We start from the raw sequence: 11853 nt of genomic DNA on the forward strand, positions 1-11853 counted from the left end.
CGGACGGACGGTCAGACGGACAGACAGACATGGCTCAATCGACTCGGCTATTGATGCTGATCAAGAATATATATACTTTATGGGGTCGGAAACGATTCCTTCTGGACGTTACACACATCCACTTTTACCACAAATCTAATATACCCCAATATTCATTTTGAGTATCGGGTCTAAAAGTGCGGAGCGCAAAATAAAAACACGTCTGAGCACTACGAAAGAGAACGGATTTTTTGGTAGGGAAGGCAACGCAGACCGCGATCTCAATCTGGCATGTCAGGAACAGGAGTTACATAGAGAGATAGACATAGCTATAGACATAAAACCGCAAGCTACATCTGCTCTAATGTTAATTATTGCACTTCGTTAATCCTTTTTCCGTCTAATGACCTATTTGATTAGAGTCTTCTGTATTCCGCTACCAACACCAGCCTTTATATCTCGCTGCCCTCCCTAGACTCAGCCATCTGGTAGAGTCATTCGTTATGATTATGAATATAGAAATACGCAAATTGTGGATGCCACAGAATTTCGCCTTTTGTGGGTGGGGTAGGCGGCGATATCTCACGAGTCTACAAAAAAAATTGTTGCTTTTCCTCTTAGTCTCAGAGGACTAGGCGTCGAACAAGAAGAGCGGACTGACCGGAGGAGAAGAATGGACGAGCTGCAGGAGCACAGACGCCGGATCCGCGGGTGAGCTGGCCGATGGCCAAGGTAGTGGTAGAAGTAGAAGGGAGTGCGAGGGAAACCAGGCCAATAAAACTTCGATCATATGACTGAGAATTCTACTGCTTCCATTTGCTTTACCCGGTCGGACCACCGACGGCGGTCATCTCTCCCCCTTCCCCTCCGTTTTCCTGGCTGTTTTCGGTCCCTACGCTCCCGCTCTGACTCTGGCAACAGGGTTTTACCCTGCTGGATTGAGAAGCGGTATGCGTTCTCTCCCTTTCCTCCTCCTCACCGGACCCGCGGCTCAACTCGACCTGGGCAACAGGAGTTTTTATCCTGCTGAAGTCGGGGTGTGCAGCATCCCCGGCGAGTTTCGTGCCGCCCGGCCCAACGCCCGATCCCCTCTCCTCAGCCACCCCCCCCCCCCCCCCCTGCGCCAACGACCCGCCTCCCCCCTAGTCTCAACGTCTCAGCAACTTACAAATAAACTGTAGGAGACCCTGGGCAGACTGAGACTGACCCCAGCCTAGGATCACTACCTTACAAGTTAATGTTTAAAAATCTTTAAAAATAGTAAAGGTTGCCTCAACTATCGCACTTTTTTAAAGCAATCTTATTGTTATACTTCTTATACTGGCAGCCACTATATGTTGTTTTTAAGTTCATTCATAGTGCATGGCCAATGTTAAGTTAAACACGTCCAATGTTAAATTTTATGTTAAAGACTCTTACATTTTTCTCTCTCGCTCTGTGGTGTGAGCGTTTGGTTTGAGCGTGATTGTTCAAACGCAACGCAGCCACTTGGTTTGAGCAATGCGGTTCGATGCGCTTTGACTTTGAGTGATTTTGACATACAAAACGCAATCACGTCGAACTCAAACCCGAATCCAGCTCCGACTTGAGAGACTTTTTCCCACTCATTGGATGTTAATGTTAACAGTGCCGCACTGTGTGGCACAATTTTAACGGCCGCGGAAAAGGAAACAACGGAAATTGGTGTCGCCGCGGAAAGTTACCGCCGTTAAAGTTAAACGTTCAGTACTTACCGTACTCTGTGATTCGGCAAAGACGTTATATTAGAGTAGTGTTCCAAATCAGACAAGTGCGGAGCACGCGAAAACTTCCGATAATCTTTTGCTTCAGAAAGCTCGGCGAAAAGAGCGATCAGCTAGCGGAAGCAAAACACAAATCGTTGTCGAGCTTGCAGTTTTCCATTTTCAATTACCCATTTTCAGTTACGTTTTCTTGTTCACTTCTGTTCTGGCCACGAAATATTTTTGTGTTGTATTCGGTTCATTCGGTTTTATAATTTTTTTGAGTTGCATTTGCCACAAGTGTTGAAGACAGGCCAACGAGCTGATAAAACAAGATGTAAAAGTAGAGCCACTACTAGCCATTAGCCACTAGCCACTAGCCAAAACCGATCGACAATTTTCGCATGGTCGCAGCCAGTCTGTGAGCCGCCACAGAGCGGGGCTAATCATCGCTAAACAAACGCTGAAAAGGTGAGATAAGAGACAGAGGAGGTCCGCTCTCGGGGATGGAATTTTCATTATTCATTGACACCATTGCGTGGGCACAACTTTCGGAGTAGGTCGCCATTTTCATTCCCACTTATTGGTACCACTGCAGTGGCAGAATAACTCTTCTACGATGATTGCACATCTCAGACAATAACAAAATTCTTGCATAGTTGTCAACAGAGGGAAGGGCGCGATCGACAGACTCAATAAGAGCTCGGATTTCATGTGCCTGTGCCTGGGCCTGTGCGGTTTGCTGTGTCTGCAAGCCCTGCCTCTGCCTGTCCGACTCGGAGACAGAAACGAGTACGAGTACTACGGAGTATTAGAGGGCAAAAAAATAATGGGAGGAAAAACCAATAGCATCCCATTCCAGAAAAAGCAAACAGCGATTTCACACTCTCTTCCAGCTCTGCGATCCTGACGATTTCCTGTTTACTTTTTGTATTTTTGCGGCTACCGATCCCGCTCCCGCTTCCACTCCCGCTGATGCCTGTAAATGAGTCGACTGGCCTCAGATCGTACAGTGCACGGTGCAGACACGGGACCATCATCAAATAAGACCCTCCCGAGTGGCGGGTTTTCGACCAACGCTGCAATGTGCAATGTGCAGTGCGCCCACAAACGCGTGACGTGATGCGCGAGCTCTCCAAAAACAAACATCTTCTTCGATACTTAGGCTTCAAAGTGCTCAAAGTCGCCTGTCCCTCCGTCCCGGGTATCAGCTGCTGTTCTGGTGGGATGCTGTGGCATCCGCGCCGGCAGTCCGTCAATTCAATTTTTATTTTGGTTTAGTTTGTTTGTCGGCCTATCCTATGTATATTTATTGAAAATTTACTGCTTGCATAAAAAACGACCAGCTCCTGCTTTTGCTACTGCTGCTGCTGCCGCTATGGCTGTTGCTGCTGCTGTTGTTGTTGCTGTTGCTGTGGCTGCTGCTGTTGCTGTTGTCATATGCAAATATGGCGCTGTCCAGAAGGCATTAATCCCGCGCCAAAACTGCTGACTTTGTCGAAATGAATTTCCTGTTTTTGCTGGCTCCGCGTCCGCCCCGCCAGATGACAAACAGTTTCCTGGAACGGTATCGGTTTGGAGAGCTGTTTGTTATTTATGAAACCAAATATGTTGACCCTTTTCTGATTTGAGCCCACACGTCAGTGTGGCAGGGCAGGGCAAACGCACACAGAAGAGCACACACTCGTAAACATAAGACATTCGGCGTTCCGCGGAACGGACAGTGCTTTAAATAGCTGTATCAGTCCTGAGTCCCCTCCCCCCTCCCCCCCCACCCTATTGCGCAATCGCCTAGCCTGGGAAAAGCGTGAATGGAATGGGGGAACAGGAATGGGGCTCAAAGTCACTCGCTGAGTGGCTTCACGGGGGACGGGGTGCTGCAGCTGTCGACCAACTTAATCCCAACTTATCCCATCCTCAACAGCTTTGGAGCTGGGTTCAACTTCCTCACTGTGCTTTTTGGGCAGCGCAACATTGTTTCCCAAATGTACTGAGCTCTATCTGGGAGATCAGTTTTCTGGCTACACGAATAGCACGTGCTTCAGTGCATGCATTTGCGACTAAGACTCCGACTCCGCCGTAGACTCCGACACCATGCGACTCATAACATGATACGCACTGGGCAGAGGTGGACCGGGCTGAGAGTTGACATGCGAGCTGGCTAATCTAATACGAGTATGCAAAATACAAAATGCAAATGCAATTAAAGGAGGTACGTTTCCTATACTGGAATACCTTTCAAGGGGGGCTCTGGAACCGCAGTGAAACTCAGCACCACGCTTGATGCTTTTTTTGGCCAGCTCCGGTCTTAAGGTTGAAATTATGCACTTGTTGCCCAAGTGCATCAGCAGACTCTGATCGGCGCAGCAAAAGATGCAATTCAATACAAACAGAAATGAGCAAAAAAAGAGATCCAGAATAAATGCCCAAAAACATAAAAACAGGTCTTTTGAAGCGGCGGCCAACGGTCAAACTGCATCTCGAGAAGGCATTCGCTGTATCCAGACAGACCCAAACCCCAAACTCTACAAAACTGCTGGCGAGAATGCATTTTATGCCATGCTGCTTGTCCGCTCTTGCTGCTTGCTGCTTTCTGTTGCTGCGGCATTTTTGGTTGCTGTGCCTCTGGGCCCCGAAAGAAATGTCTGCAAGCTTTGAGGAATTCGCGATATCTCCGAGTACAGTAAAGGCCCAAAATTTCGACTCGCACACAAACAAAAGCTCTGCTGACACATGCCGATCATTCGAAGGACCATGAAGAGACCCCAAGTCACATATCCCAGATCATATCAGATCTATCTAAACTTTCGACACCTGAGGAGAGACTCCCTCTCTCTGCACGTGATTGTCTGATTGTCTGAGCGTGACGTCGGGCGCTGCGTAGCCAGTGCAAATTGATTTGTTCCTTTTGGCTATAAAAATTATCTGATCTGGTCCAGATTCAGCAATCTGATAGATATGGTTGTTATCTATGATTCTATTTTTAGTTTTCTCGAATGTGCAATATTGTGGATGCAACAGATTTTCGTCCTTTGTGGGAGCGGAAGGGGGTGGGGCGAAATTCTGAGATATACGTTTTATAGTGAGATCTAACAGAAGTGCGGATACCAAATTTGGTTACTCTAGCCTTAATAGTCTCTGAGATTTGTGGATGCCCCAGATTTTCGTGCTTTGCGGGGGCGGAAGGGGGTGTGGCGAAATTTGGACACGAAACGGTCAAGGTCCGATATCACAGGAGTGTGGATACCAAATTTGGTTGCTCTGGCTCTTATAGGTTCTGAGATCCTTGAACTCATATTTTGCAATTGGCAAAAAAATGAAATTGTTTTCTTGATTCTAGCTATAATAATAATACGATCTGGTTGAGATCTTACATTCTAAAACATATAGTCATCCTCCACGATTCTGCGTTTTTGGTTTTATCGTATCTTTAAAAATGTGGATGCCACAGATTTTCGTCCTTTGTGGGGGCGGAAGTGGGCGGGGCGAAGTTTTGAAATATTTTTGTAGCAGTGACATATCACAGAAGTCTGGATCCAAAACATCGTTGCTCTAGCTCTTATAGTCTTTGAGCACTAGGCGCGGAAGGGGACGGACGGACGGACGGACGGACAGACAGACAGGGCTCAATCGACTCGGCTATTGATTCTGATCAAGAATATATATACTTTATGGGGTCGGAAACGATTCCTTCTGGACGTTACACACATCCACTTTTACCACAAATCTAATATACCCCAATACTCATTTTGAGAATCGGGTATAAAAAGTTATTTGCGATAGCTTCCGCAGGGGTTATACTAGTGCAAACCCATTGACTGCACCAGGTCTAAAAATAGCCACCGGGCAGGCGTCTTTCCGCTCCAATGCAGGAATGCAGCTTGAGCTCCAGCCCCAGCCCCAGCTCCAGTGCAACTGTGTGGATGTTCCTGCCTCAGTGCTTTCTTTTTTTTTTTTTTTTTTTTAATTCCATTTAATTGCTCGTATTTACAACTTATTTTATACTTAAAGCAAACTATATTAAAGGTTAGGCTATGCAAGCCCAACATGTGTGGTACGGCCGTGAAGCAATGCTTCACACATGTGCAGGCTTCGTTTAGACTAACTGGACTCTCTGGTGCTCAACAGCGCGCAGTTCCCTCATAATGGTCGCCGCGAAGCAGCTCGTCGCCTCCCAGTTTTCCGGGGACAGGAGCATGCACGGCACCAAGCTCTGCTTGACTACGGCTCCACCCAGCGCTTCTTCTAGCCGCTGGCGCTGCGCTGCGAACCTGCCACACGAAAATATCGCATGCTCGGCATCCTCCTCCACGTAGTGCCCGCACCAAGAGCATTCTGCGGAGTCCGCGTGCCCGAAGCGATGAAGGTAGCTTCGGAAGCAGCCGTGACCACTGAGGAGCTGAGTCAGGTAAAAGTTGACCTGCCCGTGCTTCCTGCTTACCCACGCGTCGATGGACGGGACAAGCTGGTGGGTCCAACGCCCCTTAGTGGTCGTGTCCCAGCGCTGTTGCCACCTTCTGAGACTCTCCTGTTTGCACGCCATGCGTACCTGCCTTTTCGCCGCCGCGTCCATTCCTCTGCCATGTGTTTCCTGGTAGTATGTAAACCGTTCCTCCGCCAGGAATTCCAGGGGTGCTATGCCCGCGATCACGTGTGCTGCCTCGTCCGAGACCTTTCGGAAGGCACTGGTGATCCGAATCGAGGAGAGGCGGTGCGTGGCTGCCAGACCCCGTGCGTAGCTCGCTGTTCGAAGGGCCTTTGCCCAGACTGGCGCCGCATATAGCATCACCGATCTCGTGACACTCGTTAGCAGTTGTCGCCGCCATTGCTTTGGTCCTCGGGTGTTCAGCATTAGCCTCGAGAGCGCACCGTTGGTGGTCGCCAAGTGTAGGCCAAGTGCTCCCGAAAGCAGAGACGTGTGTCCACCAGGACACCAAGGTATTTGATAGCGCGCTTAGACGAAACCAGGGTACCTGCCACTGAGATGTTGGCCGTCTCGACTTTCTTCCGGCTGGATACCAGCACTGCCTCTGTTTTGTGGGGTGCGAGTTCGAGCCCGACCAGGTCCAGCCACTGTTGAATGCGCGCTATCGTTTGGTTGCAGGTCGTTTCCACGACGGACAGGTCTTTTGCCACCACTAGGACAGCCACATCGTCTGCAAAACCCACCATGTGTACTCCGTGGGGGAGGCTGAGTCGCAAGATGCCGTCATACATTGCGTTCCACCAAAGACTATACAATACCAAGATGTCGCATGAGCGACCAAAAAGCTGTTCTATGGCGGGTCCTAACTTTAGGACCCAAAAGGCACGAGGGAGCGCGCGGGGTTTCAATTCCCTTTTCGCCTGTACTTCGTCTCTACCGCGACCCCGCTGCCCATCGGTTTCGTCTGTTCGGCAACAGCACCGTCGAAGCGGTGGTCGCGGATCGCCGATGTCTTTGGAGCGGCACAGTGGGACCTTTGGCCGTGTCAGCTTGCTAAATTAGTTAGTTAGTCAATAAATATTTGCACACTGAAAAAATGTTAAACTTTGAGTGCTTATATCTCCTAAACTAAAACTATCTTGAAAATTCGATTGGAAAATTCTCTATTAGATGCGTACATTAAATTTATCTAAAGCACTCATACAATTTTTTGACTATTTCGGCTGAGTCCCCACTGTGCCGCGCCAAAGACATCAGCGACCACGCTGCCCTACGGTTTCGGCACGCAGACACTGACATGCTTTCAGTGCGCTTGTGTGTGAAGCTAAAAGCCGTATATGCTGCGGGCGAAACCGGTTTATGGCCGTGCCGACCTAGGACATACACACATATACACAACTACAAGCATATTTCTGGGTTGGCTCGAGCTCGTGCTGACCTAGGCATTGACGAAGCCGAGTAGCACTTCGGAGGCGAAGGTAGCGTAAAAGAGAATTGAAGTACTAGACCCGCGTGCCCGTACCATGAAGCGTCAAACGAAAATTGAAAAAGCATTTGTTCCTCATGCGACATCTTGGTATTGTATAGTCTTTGGTTCCACAGAGTGGGGCCAAGCACTGAACCCTGCGGGACGCCTGCCGATACCTCGTATTCCTCCGTGCCAGCCTGCGTGTCGTACAAAAGCAGCCTTCTCTCAAAGTAGCTTTGTACCATCCGCTGCAGGTACCTGGGTGTGTCGAAACTCTCCAGCGCCCTTAGGATGCAGCTCCACCTCGCCGGGTTGAACGAGTTCTTAATGTCTAGAGTGACTACTAGGCAATACTCTTTCCCGCCGCCTTTCCACCGAGTGCCGGCAATTGCACCGGAGGCAATGTCCACCACCTTACGAACGGCGTCTATCGTGGATAGGGCCTTGCGAAAGCCGTATTGGTGCGGTGAGAGGTCGCCAGCCTCCGCGATGGAGCGTTCCAGTCGCGCGCAAACCACCTTCTCAAGCAGTTTACCCGCGGTGTCGATCAGGCAGATAGGCCTATACGACGACGCTGTCCCCGGCGGCTTGCCTGGCTTGGGAATAAGCACTAGCTTCTGTATTTTCCACCTCACAGGGAACACTCCTTCCCGAAGGCACTGATTTAGCAGCTTCGCAAAGATGTCCGGACGCGTGGAGAGGGCGAGCAAGAGGGCTCTGTTCGGGATAGAGTTCGGCCCAGGAGCCTTGTTCGGGCTGATGCTCCTGGCTGAGCGTTCGACTTCCTCGAGTGACACCTCCTCGATGTGTGCCTGACTGTGCGGTTGCAGTGTGTGGTCAGCCCTGTGCGGAAAGAGTTCCTCCACGATGGATCTTGTCGTGTCGGGGTCCGATGGGGGTGTCTGCCTCTTGGCGCAAAGTTTGTTCGTCACCAACTTGAACGCCCTTCCCCATGGGTCCTGCTCCGCAGAGTCGCATAGCTTGAGAAAGCACTGGCGCTTGCTATCCCTAATGGCCGCCTTGAAGGCCCTTCTGCAGTCCCTAAACGTGGATTGCCATTGCGGAAAGGCAGTGCTTCCGCGCGAGCGCTGGGAGCGGCGTCGAGCTTGGTTGCATTCCCGGCGTAGCGCGGCAATGTCCTCGTTCCACCAGAACACAGGTTGGTGGTGGCGACCGTAGTGCTTCCTCTGCGCCATGGTGGCAGTGCATGCTGCCTCCAGATGCTCCATGACATGGTTGGCCATGCATTCAGCATTTCCATTCGCCGTGAGGTTGGACATAAGCTCCATGAACAGGGCCGTATTGAGCGTTTCGGCGCGATGGCATCTCCATCTGGGCGCAGCTGTCTCTACGCTAGACGTCTGATGGCCTGTGTCCCATATAATTGCCATGTGGTCGCTCCCTGTGTAGATGTTGCTGATGCTCCAGCCCGATGAATTAAAAAGTGAGCTGCTGACAAATGTAAGGTCGATGACCGATCCTATTCCTGCTCTGGAGAAGGTATGCTGGTTTCCCTCGTTGAGGAGCGCGATGTCCAGGGGCGCAATGATCTCCAGCAGAGCTCTACCTCTCGCATTCGTCGCCACGCTTCCCCACTCCTCAGCCCACGCGTTGAAGTCCCTTCCAATGACTACTGGGTGACGTCCTCTAGCATCAGCCGCTAGGTTGTCTAGAGTACCTGCGAACTCGGAGAGCGTCAGGCTTGGGGCAAGGTATACGCTGTATACACCTCCGACCTTGGCGCGCACAAACCCAGCAGCAGCGCTTGAGAGGGAAAGCTGCAATGGCGTGGCCCCGCATAGCTATATCGCGGCCTTTTTGATGGCATCCAAGATGAACCCAGGGGACTCCCTAGTTTGATATGGCTCGCTGAGGATGGCGAGGTCAATTGGCTCAGCAGGTCTTGAGCCGCAGCGCAGTGGTTGAAGTTGAGCTGCATAACCTTCATTATTGGGCCGGCAAGCTGGGCACGCTCCTGGCTGCTGGACATCTCCTGCTACCCGCATAATGGTTCGTCTCATTGCTGTTGTTAGCGGTGCAGATGAAACACCGCGGATCGCTTTGACAGGTTGCCGCCTTGTGCCCGTTCACGCCGCATCTGAGGCAGCATCCGGTGCGATCCACCGCGCTCTTGCACCTGATTGCTAGATGCCCAAACTCCAGACACCTGTAGCATCGTCGTTGAGCTGCCCGCTCCCGGATCCTACAGCTTGTCCATCCGACTTTAAGTTTCCCCACCATGAGCAGGGCTCTTGCCTGCACGGGCGGCAGGCACACAACTGCCAGTTGCGTACCAGCGAACGATGGCCTCAGGCTTTTAATGGCGCTGGTGTCCACGCTGGGGGCGTCTATCGATGCAGCTATCGCTGCTGCGATGTCCTCCTACTCGACCAGGCTGTCGAGATTATTGCGTCTGGCCTTGGCTCGCGCTCACGGGGCTCCCTTTTTTTCCTTACCCTAGGGCCCACCTGCTGCCACTTGAGCTGTTTCTTAGCGGCTGGGGTGGCACCATGGTCCGCTGTACCCGAGGGGTTAGTTCATCCTGGGACTGCGCCGGCGGTTTGAGCTGGGTCGACGCTTGTTGGAGCTTTGTGCCTCTCTGCCTCTTTGTGGGCTCCGCAGCCATTTGAGGCGACTCGCGCAGCCTCTTTGAGCCGGTGTGCGGCGGCTTCGCAGCTGTTTGGGTACCAGTAGTGGCGGTCTCAATGGTCCTGGTGTGCAGCTTCTCGAAATTGTTGACAACCAGGGCCTGAAGGGTTACCACTCTCAGGGCTAAATCTTTCATCACGTTGTCCACATGCCGCTAGTCGTTCATCCTCTTGACCAGCTTATTGGCCCGAGTACCCAGGTTTTTTAGCAGCTCTAATGGGTCAGAGTGCGGTCGCTCCTTCTCTTTGCCATCCGGGCCGGGCTTGAACATGCTCGAGCCCTGAGCTTTCGCAGGTGCTGACGGTGGTGGGGATCTGGTAAGGGCGTTGCGCCTACCAAAGACTGCGTCCTCAGTCATCTTCTCTACCTGTGTGTTTGGTGTGTGAGGGGTGTTGTCCATGTAAAAAGAATCTCCACTCGAGTTCGTTATTCCTGGCCGCAGTACGTAGTCACCGTGGTGATCCCATGGGTGTCTTTCCGTGGAGTGAGGTCCATGCGAGAGTTGACCCTGGGCCTTATGAGCACCAGGGTTCAGAGCCAGATCGGTGCTAGTTGGGATATGAATCAACCAAGCCTACGCAACCACCATAGTGGGACGGCCAGGAAGCGTTAAACGAGGCCTGCCAAGGTTTTAACGAGACGGGGGCGGTGGAGACATTAACCTATGAGCCATTTCAACAGAGGTTCAGCCTGCCTACTCAGGTCATAGAATGCCGACGCCGTCAGCCCACAGTCTAATGTACGTAAGGGGGGTTCCAGTGGGTCGTACGTAACACCTTACTGGTCTCGGTGTTACGGGCGGTATAGTACCTACCAAGGCGCCTATGGCACCGATGGGTTCACTATAAAGGCTATCCTGGGCCGGGAATTTCATCCAGACGATAGTCGCTGGGGTTATACCGCCCCTTCTCGGTATCCAGCGCCCCGTTAAAGGGTACGCCGCCGTAGCGCTGGGGTTGGCAGGAGGACAGCTCCGGGACCCGTTGTGTACCCGATGGCCTCAGAAAGCGCCGATGTGCAGTGTGAGCCTCTAAATATCCCCATCAGTTCCACTTTGCCACATCCTATAGACCCGTTGTGAGGGGGCCGAAAAGTCGTGGTATACTTCTAGGATGTATGATGCAGCGCCATCTGCCGGTGCTCGTCTTCCTCTACGTGCTACGTAGCAGCGCCCTCTGACGGTGGGACACGCCTGCGATGAGTAGGCTATCGTCGTCTTGTAGCCCTGGTCAGCAGCTGTTGCTCTGATCAGGAAAATAGACATACAGAAAAACGTGGAGCTCATCCTAAAGAAGCTGAGGCAACTGGTGCATTATGTCGGGCCTTAAAACGGCCAACCTACGCATACTCGCGCGGTGCAGGCAACTCAGTTGCCTGACATGGTAACTCCGTCGCCATCCATCTTGAGCCGGTGAGAGGAGGAGAGAAACTCACCCCGGGAGCTTCGTAAGTGTTATGAGTGAGTTGGAGTTTGAGTGACAAACCCCAAATTAATTTAGCCATGGCAGATTGCTTTAAAATCCTGATTGACGACCTTCTTTGGTTTGGACACGGTCTGCTCGGGTCAGGAGTCCAGAGTAAAGCTCAGTAGGCATCGCGCCCATAGGGTA

General features: G+C 51.6%; 1 protein-coding gene across 5 annotated transcripts in view; it reads left to right on the top strand.

Annotated features, from left to right (window-relative positions):
• Positions 1-1636: 1636 nt before the first annotated feature.
• LOC117190000 overlaps positions 1637-11853 on the top strand; it is a 29586-nt gene continuing 19369 nt past the window's right edge. For 2 of the 5 annotated variants that reach the window (XM_033395085.1, XM_033395087.1), the window contains exon 1: positions 11699-11850. The gene's annotated coding sequence lies outside the window, so the exon portion shown is untranslated. The other 3 variants (XM_033395083.1, XM_033395084.1, XM_033395086.1) reach the window with 3 other exon arrangements.

Source organism: Drosophila miranda (assembly GCF_003369915.1).
Source record: "Drosophila miranda strain MSH22 chromosome Y unlocalized genomic scaffold, D.miranda_PacBio2.1 Contig_Y1_pilon, whole genome shotgun sequence".
Classification (NCBI taxonomy): Eukaryota; Metazoa; Arthropoda; class Insecta; order Diptera; family Drosophilidae; genus Drosophila; species Drosophila miranda.